Source organism: Ornithodoros turicata, chromosome 9, assembly GCF_037126465.1.
Source record: "Ornithodoros turicata isolate Travis chromosome 9, ASM3712646v1, whole genome shotgun sequence".
Taxonomy (NCBI): Eukaryota; Metazoa; Arthropoda; class Arachnida; order Ixodida; family Argasidae; genus Ornithodoros; species Ornithodoros turicata.
In genome coordinates, this window is record NC_088209.1 from 17629300 (window position 1) to 17642470 (window position 13171).

Sequence of the window (13171 nt, forward strand, 5' to 3'; positions counted from 1 at the left end):
CTTTTTTTTCTTCTCCCCTCTTTTTGTGAGCATATAGGAGCTGTTCTAAGGCGGGATCCATTCTCCTAACGACGTCTGCTCCTTCTGTTGCAGCCACAAAGAAGGTCTAGTCATTGTGGCTCTGTTAAGGCGCAAATGTGAAGGCGGGCGATGCGAGCGCCTTCAGGTATAATGACATACACCGCCGATTTGCTTGTGGCGATTTCGGCGTTCATGTTTGCCGTGGGTGTATTAATAGACCATTGCGCGATCGGGTCTTATGTTTTACGAAAATCGGGAGAAGGAAATCGGTTTTTATTTCAGGAGCTGTAAGTCAGGGTAAAATCGAGTGGAACAGCAGGTTATTTTCGGGTGAAAAATTGTCGTGCTCAGTGCGCAGTGCTTATAGCGTTTCCCACTACCCGTATTGAGTTGCTTGAACCGTTGTTTAGTGACTGCTTAGTACCGAAGGAGGTGAGGAAAGCATGAAATGAGAAGAACAGACACGACAGGGAGAAAATGCAGAGACAGAGTAAAGTTTCTGTCGCACGAATTCGCGGAACTACAAAGCGACGAAGCCCGATAGCTTCCACTTTTGCTTCACTGATGTCCGTATACAGGTTGTCCCAGAAAACATCTAATTGAATTATAATAAAAAACCTACACCACCTAGAATCACACGGTCAACGGCATCTGTTCTTACTAGGTTTTTGCCACCTCGTGACGTGAATGTCGTGTAAGGTAAGTTTAATTATGTAAATTTTTGCGAACTGAACTCGGCAATTTGCTAGGTAAAGGTCACTTTTTTACCCCACCAATTGAACAGCATGTCTAATAGCTCCTGAATATCTCTGTCAATTATCATGAAATTGACAGAGATATTCAGGAGCTATCCCACTGGAAGAAATAGCAGAACATCACGCTCTACGGAGCTGCCAGAGGATAGCGCGCGAAGAATTTTTCAGCGCAATCGTTGTCAGTCAGACGAAAGGAGGTTGAAAACCCAGCCCACACCGGCATCGCAGAAAGAGATAACACAGGCTTGGCTTATCGTGTCCGGCTTTCGCTGGGATCATATGCTTTCCTTCTCCCAACTTCAGGAACTGCCACTTTTTCTACTATCACTCTGTGGGCTGGGCTTGGAACCTTCTTTCGTCGGACTGAGAGCGATTGCGCTCTAAAAGCCGTAGCGCTTTATGATCCGGTTCTCCGAAAAGCATGATCTTCAGCTATTTTTTTCCGGTGGGATAGCTCGTGAATATCACGATCAATTATCATGAATATGAGTGAATTCGGCACGCTCATCATATTGGTAGGGTAAAAAATTTACCTTTACTTTGCAAAATTCCGAGTTCAGTTCGCAAATATTTACATAATTAAACTTACGATACGTGACATTCACATCAGGAGATGGCAAAAACATAGTGAAGAAGAAATGCCGTTGACCGCATGATTCTAGGTGGCGTAGCTTTTTCATTAGAATTCAGTGACACGTTTTCTGGGACACTCTGTAGATATTAGAACTTGGTGTTCGTTTCAACGTCCTGGAATTACTTGACTGGAGCGTCGAATGCTTGTTGCCTTCCATATGCGTGCTCGGCACTAAGATTTTTACGGCGCGCATTGAAAAGTTGGCTGTTCAGTGCAGTCACCTCCGATTACGCCAGCTGCCAGACTCTCCAGCATCAGTTACCGCCCTGAACTGTGGCCCGCACACAAGTTCTCTTTCTTTCTTTCGCCGAGTTCAGCTTGTTTTGTCACGCGTGAACCCAAGATGATTGAACAAAAAAGTTTTGTTTCCAACGGAATATTTATTTATTGATATAATTTCAATACCTATAAGAGAAATGTGGGTACTGGTGTAAAAGTCGGCAGCCTGACACAGCGCCCGGGCCCTAGCAGTGCAGGGCTCACTATTCATTATGCACGTAAGCGACATCTTATCTTATTCTTATGGTGGAGTGCAGAGGCAATAAAAAACGAAAACAGTATATACAACCGACGCCCTACTAAATTATAACGACCATGTCATAATCGGCAACCCCTATGAAGAGCTCGAATGCACGACCCGCTAGGGGCGCTACTCATCGGCCCGCGAAGTCTACGTCATGATTGGACAATGGAAATTTGGATTTTGAACGCGCAGGTGCGGACGTACGACTACCGTAGCAGACGACAGCAGCAGAATGATGATGATAATGAATGTTAGAATGAAACATCTTCCGTGAGATCGTGGGATCTTGGCTCCAGACCGGTTACAGAAATGGCAGGTTCACGAACACGGGGACAACCTCCCATTTCTGTAACCGGTCTGGAGCCAAGATCACTTCGTTCACATAATCCCCTCCACACTCTAACAAAGCGGCCATTCACTCCTGCCGTAGAAGCCCGTACGGACCCTTTGTTCCCTCCGGGCTGTTGACCCACAATTCGCATGAACCTTTAAACACGTCACACCTAACCCTTTCAATACCATGCCAATGATGAGGACGGTGCCCAGAAGAAGAACAGTCTCTGATCGAAATATCGGCGGCTCCTGTCCTGAGGCCAACTCCCTTCCTATACTTCCCTACCGTTTCGCTGGATTTCTACCCATCTACTAAATCTTTGTCTGTTTTTCTATGCCAACGATCATCGTTGCATTCAAAAAATGGCACTACATTGAAAAGTTCAATATTGATACGTTTGTGTGGCGTTGATTTAAGTCAATTTGTCGTTTGTTGTTTAACAGTGGTGTCGATAACAGCGACACCACCACTGTCACACCACCACCTCCGAAATACTGTATGCATCCTGATTCTATACCTTCTGCCGAGAAAATGCGCCGCTCTCTCTCTCTCTCTTTTTTTTTCTAAACAGATAATTGATATCCAAAGGATAAGAGCCCCCTATCGGCTATGCCTAAAAACAAAGCATAAATAAAGGAGGCACTTTTTTTTTTCATAGTGATTTCATAGGGGGCTGATGAGGGAGAGAGAGCTGGAAACGATCGCACATACGAATTCCTGTTTTTTTTTTCGTTTTTTTTTCACCAGACGCGTTCCGCCCTCGTTAATCATTAGTGACGTCAGCTGCCCCGAAGGGAATGATTAATTATCGCGCACTTAATTTCAAACTCGTTCATAATCGATGAGTAGAAAATTGAGGATCGTCTATGCCATATTCGTTTGTTCGAAAAAAAAAGGAGGGGGGGGGGAGAGATAAATATGAAAATATGGAAAACAATAATTGGCATCTGTGCGTGTATTCTACTAAGATGCTGGTCAGGTTTGGTTGGATGGAACAACAAAAAATGATCGAGGTGGTTGTGCTCGGGGTCGCAGCCGTTGGTGTTTGGTATAGACATACGGATGTGATATATCCGTCATTTTTGAAGAAATTTTGATTAATTTTGTAACAACAGTAGCGGTAACAACAGACGTCGATGGCCTTGGTGACGTAAAGTTGCTGTTAGCGCGAATGGCTTTTTCTTAATTATTTGACTGTCCATAAAGTCTGGAACGTTCTGCAGGAGTGAGTGGTACCGTTGTACATTCCTCGGAGCCCGGTCCTTCCTTTAGAAAACGTTCTAATTGATTTTGATCATATTTTCCTTCGATATATAGCGACATAGTCGGAAAATTCCCAATTCGTCGCATTATTTCCCAGTATGACTTTCAAATGCGAAATTACTTTTATGTTCTACGCACGTACGGCTAGAGCCCGTCGAGACGAACCTTTTTACATCCTCGTTTGCTTCTCCACGGCACGAGGTACACCTTCGTTGTTCTCAGTTCCAACCGAGAGTGGGAGGTGACCCGGGTTCGAATTCAGACGTGGCTGCGCTGTCTAGGTATTCTCCCTGAGTTTTCCTCAGACGCTTTGAGACAAATGTCAGCACGGTTCCTGTGAAGTCGACCCAGGAAGCACGTTCCCCCAGCGATAGCCGTGACGTTGCTCACCCCCTCCCCACCCCCACCCCCTACGAAATGACCTGCACTATCTCCCCCCCCCCCATCCCCTGCACCAGTGGTTTATCCAAAGTTCCAAGCACGGGGGCTATTGCAGAAAATGTGGTGGTGCGGGTCATTATTGCAGTCACGGCATAACAGCTTAACGTATCGTTACTGGCACGTCATGACAGCTGAAGTAGTAGGAAGCCTCTCCGCACCTGTAGGGTGTGCGCAGGTGAAAAAGTTATGTTCCTGATGACCAACAAATGGGACTGATTGACCTGCTGTGCGACGCACCGATAAGAACAGGTTCGCTGAAGTTGTGCGGCTTCGTTTTATTCTTACTTTAGACGGAAGTATCTCACGATACGTATGTGTTCGCGGACAAATCTGTCCATGTTCGGTACAGCATCCGTCTAATAATAATTATTATTATTGGCTTTGCGTCGCGAGACAACTATGTCAACACATGTCTGCGAGCAGAGGTCTTCTGTGATGAACCTGAATAAGTCAAAGTTACGCTCATAACTATAACAAACGAACATCACAACGTTGCAATCGCGCAATCACTTTCACACGATGTTGACGCGATAGTTAAACATTTTATCAGGCCGTTTGTGGCATCTGAGCCACATCTCAATAGCTCCACAGGCACACTCTTAAAAATGAACTTCACCGCATAGCACGCTCCTAGCCAACCATCATTGCGAATGATATCGTTATCTGCCCTGATTGGTTGAAAACGGGAGGCGTACGCCTTTTCTGTGACAATTATGAACAGCATAAGTGTCACAAAAAAGGCGTACGCCTCCCGTTTTCAACAAATCAAGGCAGTTAATGATATCATTCGATATTATGGTTGGCTAGGAGCGTGCTATGCGGTGAAGTTCATTTTTAAGAGTGCAGTTGTGGTCCGGATTCCCCCCCCCCATTCATGCTTTCTTTCTTTCTTTCTTTCTTTCGGAAGAAACCCGCCTAGTCTGGTGTTCCGGGACTAATCTGCTGCTATAACAGGCTAGGAAATTTCAAGGGAAAAAAAGTACAAGCCAACAGAAATTATATATTTATGGGCGTTCCTAGCTGCTTTTTTTTTAAATAGAACATGTTTAAAAAAGATTATGAAGAAAGTAAAAAAGGATGAAGCACGATCTAAGCCTTCATTTTTATGCGACTGTCGAATGTTCATCATGTAGTGCAATCACACATTGTGATATAAAATGATTATTAATTGCCAATGAAGGAAACAATACAAAAAAGCATAGAACCCTGCATTGGGAGAACCGAAATGACAACTGACCAAGTTATTGCGCTGCCGGTTGCAGTGTCATAATGTGTGCGTGTCTTTGCATTCGATTCGTTTTACATAATCATAGAAGCAATGATACTTTTTCAACATTTCAAGCCTCTCAACAATAGATTTGCTTCAACAAATATGCTCTTTAAAAGCACAAAAATCATGTTTGGTAAAATGTCCGACTGGGGCTGTTGGTACTGCATCCCAATAAAAGCGCAAAAGTGATGGCAAGACGAAAACACACAGATAGCGCTATCTGTTTGTTTTCGTTTTCTTGTTGTCATTTTAGCGCTTTTAGTAGGGTGCATTTTTTACAATCTTTTGTGATTTTTTGTCTGGAGTCCAAGTTTGGGTACTTGAGTACTTGATGGGAATGTACTCGGAGAAAAGTACTTTAAGTACGGTACAAAGTACACGGTTTAAAATGTACTTAAAGTAAAGTACAAGTAAACAGAAATGTACTTAAAGTACTACTTGAGTACTTGGTACTTCAAGTACTGCCCATCACTGGTCATGACATAGCAAATAAAGAGGATTGCTGACCCTGTGACTGAGCAACGCTAAGTAACCTAAATATACATACGTTTGATGTCGTCTTAAGTTCTGTGTTGTGTCATCTACATGTATGTCAAAAACAGGCTACCCCAAAGCCGTGGTATGCGGGCCCCCGGACACGAATGAGTTCGGCGGCCCTGAAATCCACCCATTGAAAGGAAAGACACTTTTCTAAGACCGAAAAAAATGACAATAAAAGAAATTCCCTTCGCAGTTGGGACAAGATGAGAAAGACGTCGTGAAACAAAGGGACCTACTCCTAGACATTGGACCTACAAGAAAATTCTACTATACGAGGCTTATGGAAGGAAGACAACACACGTACAGGACAAAAAAAAATCTCTAGTCACAACTTAGTATCCGCTCATTCCCTTTGTCATCATCATCATCATAATTGTGCACGTCATTACGTTGCCCACAAACGTGAGCTCAACATAGGAGACACCACCAAAATTGTAGTTTATTCCGCGGTCCAAGTGCTAGGGAATAATCAAATAATAATTGCATGTCAATAATTTGTGTATGCAATACACCTCACACTGTGTCTGGGAAGCCTGCCCCTGTGGCCGGCCTTCCATTTGATGCCAATACACTCTCTGGGTCTGGGTCTGGTTCTTCCACTTACTTGTAAAGTCCGGCTAGCGGCGTCGTACAGTTGTCATCAAGCAGGAGAGCACGAAGCAGCAGTACAGCAGCACAAAGCGCAGCAGTGTGTGTATTTTCATCAAGCAAGAGAACTACCTATGGGGCGGCTTGTAAAAGAGGCTACGGGAAATCATACCCCACTCTGCTTGCCCCTTTTGCAGACACCCCGAGTCGAACGAACATGTCGTCTATGACTGTCGTGTAGCCAATGCTTTTTGGCAGAATCTGCGAAGGTCCACACACATTCGATGTCCCGTGGACTTTCGTGAAACCTTGCCCCGCTGTGTTCGCCAGACGGTCATATGCGAACCCTGCTAACCGCATGCGGATCATCAGTCTTGGGGTCCGCCAGGTGCCAAGGTGTTGTTCAGAGTCGCCGAGAGACTCCCACCTTGCTACTTGCTCAGCGAGCAAGGTGTCTCGTAGTCAAGACGCTCCAAGGAGAGCTCTCTTCAAGTGCTGACCACGTTTTCCTTGCAATATGGGAAAGCCTGTCCTATCGGGAACGTAGGGGAGGATTGATCTCCTTGCGGGACTATCGAGTATTGCAGCGCGGAGGTCGCTAAGTGGTACGTACGATTTCGTCATTCCGTCATTTCCATTTTTCATTGCTCAATCCAACTGTATATGTATCTAATTAACACCTGTATATAGCGTGGACGTTTAATTTTTTCGCCGTATCATATATATAGGCCTCACTGTTCCATCACGTTCACGCATGTTCATTAGCACACTAGTTCTAAAAGCCATGTCTTCGTACCACATGTAATTACGCCACACACTGAATACATTTTCCCCCCACACAATAGATGTCCTGCCCCCTCCTTGATAACGCGGTCCGCCTTTCAAACGGTCGTCGGGGCAGCAATGCTTGCGGTGTTGTTTCCGGGAATATTTTTTCCGCAAAATAGCTGTCCAGAACCCTACGAGCCAGAAGCTGTCCATCAGCCCTCGCATGCCACGGGTGGCGCTTTATTTTTGAAGCGTGACGTGGGTAAGTTTACGTTTGTCCCATCCTACAGTTGGTAATACCACCAGGTCGGCCTTACTTCCTGATTTCAGTACACTTGTCCACGGACGGCTGTGCAGTTGTTGACTCAAGAATAGAAATGGGCAATATACGGTTAACAAGCAGCTATATGGTTAGAGAACGTTTGGGAAATACGCAGCCTCCTGCGGCTCATCTCATAGAGTCAGCAACACAATACAGTCTTGTCCCCGGAATATTTTTCGTAAAATGCTCTAGAGTCATAGGTAGTTTCAATGACTGTTCTAAAAGAAATACTCTGGTCTCCCTTTAACCACGTACCCGTACGTAGTGGAGAGAGGCAAATGGGGAGCCCGTCCTTGATATGCTGCGGAGAAAGGCCCGTTCGATTTTTTTCTTTCTTTTTTTTCAAGAAACATATTCCCCCCCGGGTTCGATTACGGCCGGAAGGTCGCCTTTTCGAAAGATTTTTTTTTTTTGGTTGGAAAATAGGTACGTAGCCCGTGCGAAACGTTAAAGGGAGCCAGTCAATGTGACTGGTCTTCCTCTCCGATGCCAATAGATAATAGGTAGACGCTGTTTTCTGCTGGGTGCTGGCAAGGCAGGTCTCTGTCTTCCACACTTCGCAAGGCTGGAGCGGTGTTCAAGCCAACTTTAAGTTGAGTTAAGACGACGACGATTGATGGGCAAGCTTGTGTTCTCCCTGCTCTGCAATTTTTGCGTTATTCTCTCTTTTTGGGTGTGTTTTTTGTATATTTTCCTTTTCTGATGGGCTAGCTTAGGTATTCCTATTGCGCGCATTGCCCAGCAGGCCTTTGGATTTTTGCGTAACACTGCCTTGGGCAGTTTCGCGCGTGGAGTTCTAGTTTGTCCTGGTGCGGAAGGCCACTGGAGGGTCCGTTCGCTGTTTTCAGCACAAGGACGAGGGTGATTTTGAATTGAGGGCTGCGTCTCTGGATGGGGCTTCCGCCTTGAAGGGCTTGGGTTCAGTTGAAGTTGGGTGACAGGCCAGTTGATTTCGTTTCGTTGCAACCAAACCCCGCTGTCGTCACTGCGTCCAACGTCAGGGTGACCGCACCGGAATTCGTCTGGAAAGGCTGCTAGAAAACCCAGGGAAACCACCAACCTTCTTCCGCGAGAGTTTTCTAGCGGACGTGCCGTTGAGATACCGCCTCTGTGGCAGCGCTATACGTTACTACTTGAGGGCAGTTGATCCCAATATGGATTTCTCTATCTCTCGTGGCGTAAGTAGGCCTCAGAGCACTGTTTCAGGCGGTGCCACGTTCCTCTTTTGCTGTGGCGCAGATTAACGCAAATACTTCAGCTGTCGACTGTCTTCTGGGCCACCGTACAGTTCCTATAGAAGCGTTGCCTGTCCCGCGCGCTCAGCGTAAACAATTGGCTTTATTAATTACCGAGATAATCTTTCAAATTTGGATCCGTCGTTGCCGGTTGACCGCATGGGTCCTTAAATACATCGAGTGCGTCTGAATGTTGCCCACACGCCTCACAGGACCCATACAGAATGAGGATGTGTTGCACCCCGAATTGTTCCACCTGTGGACACGCCAGCGGACACTGGGCACATCCTCTATCCTGTCTACGATCGCCCTCGCAGAAGATTTTTACCGCTCCATTACGGGAGCGCCAGAGAATTTCTGCCGCTCCGGTGCACTGCATGGCGCTGCCGCCCAAAGCTATGGGACCCCTCCCGCAGCTGGCGCTGTGGCGCTGCAGCTCGAATTGGAGCTATGGGACCCGGCCTTTAGATCTAAAGTTTTTCTGGGGCTCGTACAATCCAGCATCCCAACACTTTGCGATGGACGCACTAATACGATTCCTGACGGTGTTCGGGCTATGTTTCTCTACTGTGCCTGAGTTTCGACGTTGACGGTGCACTCTTTGACTGTGGCGTGACCAGCGTCCCAGTGGCTCCTGTGCTTCGGTGTATATACTGCAGGCAGCGCCACAGCAAGAATGCCGCGGCCAACCTCTCCGCTATTTTTGCTCTACATATCCCCCGTCACCAGGGAAACCCGCACACAGCACAGCCGGTGGTAGGATTGGAACCCATCACCTGTCAGTCATCAACGCGACCTTGGCACACAGGGTGTTTATTTTTAGGTTTTACAGAATTTTTATTTAAAAAGCTATGAGAGCAGGACAGTTTTTGCAGTTGAGTATGTTTGCATAGTATGAGTATGTTGCATAGTATGTTCAAAAGCGTCGTTCTGTGAAGAGGAGGAGAGTCATTGAAGCGTGCTGACACCTGCATTCTACTTCTGAAATAACATTCTGTTGTTTGACGATATAGCTGTCCCGGGTGGCATCTAAAAAGAAAGACGACGATCGCGCGCCAAAAGTTACGGCGCTTTGGAGAACCGGCGTCGTTGTGCAGGATATTTCCGCAGACAGAAATCAGGCAATGCATCCAAACTTTTTTGGTGATAATATGGCCCTCCTAGCACGTACAGAATAAAAAAAAAAAAAAAAAAAACCTCTCCCTCGTTTAATTGGGCTCTCTGCTAGCACGCATTTCCGACCTCTACAAAGTACCCGTTCAGGGGTAATGCAGCGAGTGAGAATTACATAGCTTCAGTGGATACTCCATGTTGTTATTAGCTGTTTCTAAGGGTTGGTGGCATTGATTACCAGTCTATCAGGGTGCGTGAGACCCATTGAGCTCCTTGACATCCGATTTGTATCAATTTTCACAATTTCCACAAATATGTGACAATTTCTAAATGGAGTGTCGCAGCGACCTGGCGTTTGCAGTTTTACACTTTTATGACTTGTTGAAGCTTCATAAATGCATTAAAAAATTATTTGACCGTGGGTTCTATGAGCGCCCGTTAAAGGGTTAATTAACCTTTTTAATTAATGGGCTTCGGGATAAAGCGAGATAGCAGAATCAGAGACTGTCCTCGTTGAAAGCAATTTCACGTGTAACAAACACTGAAACACATACGTGCGTTAAAATATCGATCCCCGGATTTCGATATGCGAATGAGCAGAACAACAACAACAGCAGCATAGATGAATGGGTGATGATGATGATGTGGGAGAAACCGAAACCGGTGCAACCGGGAATGCGGGGAGCACAGAGCTCATTCCACGTCACAGTTAGAGATGCAAAATTTCCGGAAATTTTAGATCGCTCGAAAAAACTAAACGTTTTTTTTTTTCGGCCCCATGTATTCTCTATGGGAGAAACAGTGCGATTTTTCGCATTTGGACATTTGAACCGATTGGGACAAAAAATGGCCTTGTCGGATAGCTTTTCGAATTTCGAATACTTCGTATTGAAGACATTGAAACATTTCTTTTGCGGAAGTTTTTCAAAACCTTAAAACCTTACGAAAGCTGCAAAACGTTTGTAACCTTGGTCTCTCACTTTTGGATGTCCGTAGCTAATTTACTGTAGCACGTATGAGAAATGTAATCTATATAATTTTCGCAGAGTTATTTCTCGAATATTTTGGTGCCAGTGTCACGACTGTCCATGCCTCCAGTTGTTCACAATATTGAAAAAACTGAAGGTGTGTACGGCTCTGGGAACCGCGCCGTTTTGTCATCGTACAGTAGCGTCATATTACCGGTCACATTGCTCTGACGTGCACCTCCGCCGCACCACGGAAGTGTTTCGGAATGACACGGAATGTTTTTTCCACCCCTGCTTGTTGATTATTGACGTCACTGTCTTGATTTCCAGCAGCGTTAATAAGGACACAACGGAACAAGATTACAATAAAGACTTTCGCCAGCAGCGACTCCATTCTAACGAGAATCAGAGAGAGAGAGAGATTTACGACGTTGTGCTTTGTTTTGTCGCCCATCATCAGCGCTTATTAGTGATCCTCCTTCGAAGCACGCACATATTAAATTAGGCTCTAATGAGAGATTGCAATGAAATTCGAGGCTGGAAATGATTCTGTGATTGCGCGAGTTAGAGATTTCCATCTTCAGTACCCATTAGAGTTCCCCACCCTCCCCCTTCGCTGTTTCAGTTTTTGTGTCTCTTCATTCGCGGAAACCAATTTGGATCGTCCACCAACTTTTCTCGCAAAGCATACGGCAATTATATCGAAGATTTGTCACAATTTTCCTCCGCAGCAGGAGACAAACCTCTAAACCGTGCATTTTCAAGATGGGCTAGCTATTAGATACACGAACCATCCAGCTGGCATTGAGTTATTTCGCCTCTATTTCCATTTTCTTTTATTTCTCTTTTTCGAGTCGTTGGCAGTGGGTTACAGTGCTCATAAATTTTGTCCGCTTTTTAATGTTTATGTCGCATCGCCCCTTAGCTCGAGTCGACTTCGACTTCGAAGTGCATTACTCTCAATGGACATGTTCGGCGGGAGTATTTTTGCTGTAGTTTCAGCAGCGAACTTCATACGCTCCGCAAGTAGGTTTCTGCGCAGCAGAAGAGGGCGAGGGTGTAAAATGACGTGCGCAGCGGCGTGCCGCGCTCCCATTCGCCAAGGCCAGTGTCGGCTCCACGTGCATGCGAACATAGAAAGGTAAACAGTAACCCGCCATACGTTTTGTGTGTTGTCCATTTTGTTAAGCGACACGGTGTTAAATACCTGCTGTATTTATGACTGTACTTCGTCGCATTTGGATGTTGTGTCTCTCTCTCTCTTTCTTTTTTTTTTCGGAGGACACACGGCTGCGTCGACGGTGGGAGAACGCAATTAACTATTACAGCTACTGGTGGGCTCAAACGGGATTCCGTGGCTAGGGGAGTGTTTATTGATCGATTTTAAAAGAAAAACATGGAGATGGTAGTCTCGAGCCACTCGGGACTGGCTACTCCAGGACGCGTTATTAATAAAAAGAAAGGGAAACTACACTAACCTCGAGTGTTTATGTGCTTGTGTGTTGTGCTGTGTTCTATGGTGGCTACAGAAACAGTTCAAACACGGTGCACTATCAAGGCTCTGCACTACGAAGAGCGCCCGGGCAGGTCACAGTTTAATGTGCCGTTTTGAGTGACCCCATCGAAGTTCTAACGCCTAATAACGGTGGAGTCTCGCAGTTTACCAGGAATGAGCCTCATCATTGTTCGTTCGAGCGCCACTGCCACAGTATCGGTCCCCTGTTGCCTCATATTGTAAGATATGCAATTTGGTACGTGTGCTGAGGCACGGTTGTCTTCTTCCCATAGTTCACGGTAGTTTATGGAATTGTAGCTACTATATGTGACTACATTTGCCACTTCGATGAAGACACTCGCGATTCGCCCTAGATAGTTATCTGCCCCCGCGAGATCGTAATTTGAACTCAACGGGAAAAATGTTTGCAGGATGCTCACACGAACGAACGTATACAAGAAGCGGAATAGTTTAAACTTCAGCAAACATACTTAGTTAAACTTCCGTTTTGTCTTTCGTCCATAAACCATGATCATCCCCAACGAAACGTGGGGCCTCTAATACAGAAATCAGAGCTTTCGCCCTCCCGGAGGCACTCTGCACATCGAATACTCCTTTGTTTACCTTTATGAAGCGCGCACATGTTTCCTCCGGCCAATCAGGAGTGTCGTAGAAACGTCATCGTGACGTCATGCGCATTGACCTCGCGGACTTGCGGAGCGTATATCATTCCTTGTTGTTGAGCATGCGCCATTTGAATATATATATATATATATATATATACATATATATATATATGAATGCAGTATTATTCTGACTTTTTACCAATTCCTGCTGGCCACACGTTCGGCACAACATTTCTTTTCTGATTTTTATCGTCGCAAAATAAAGCGTAAAAACA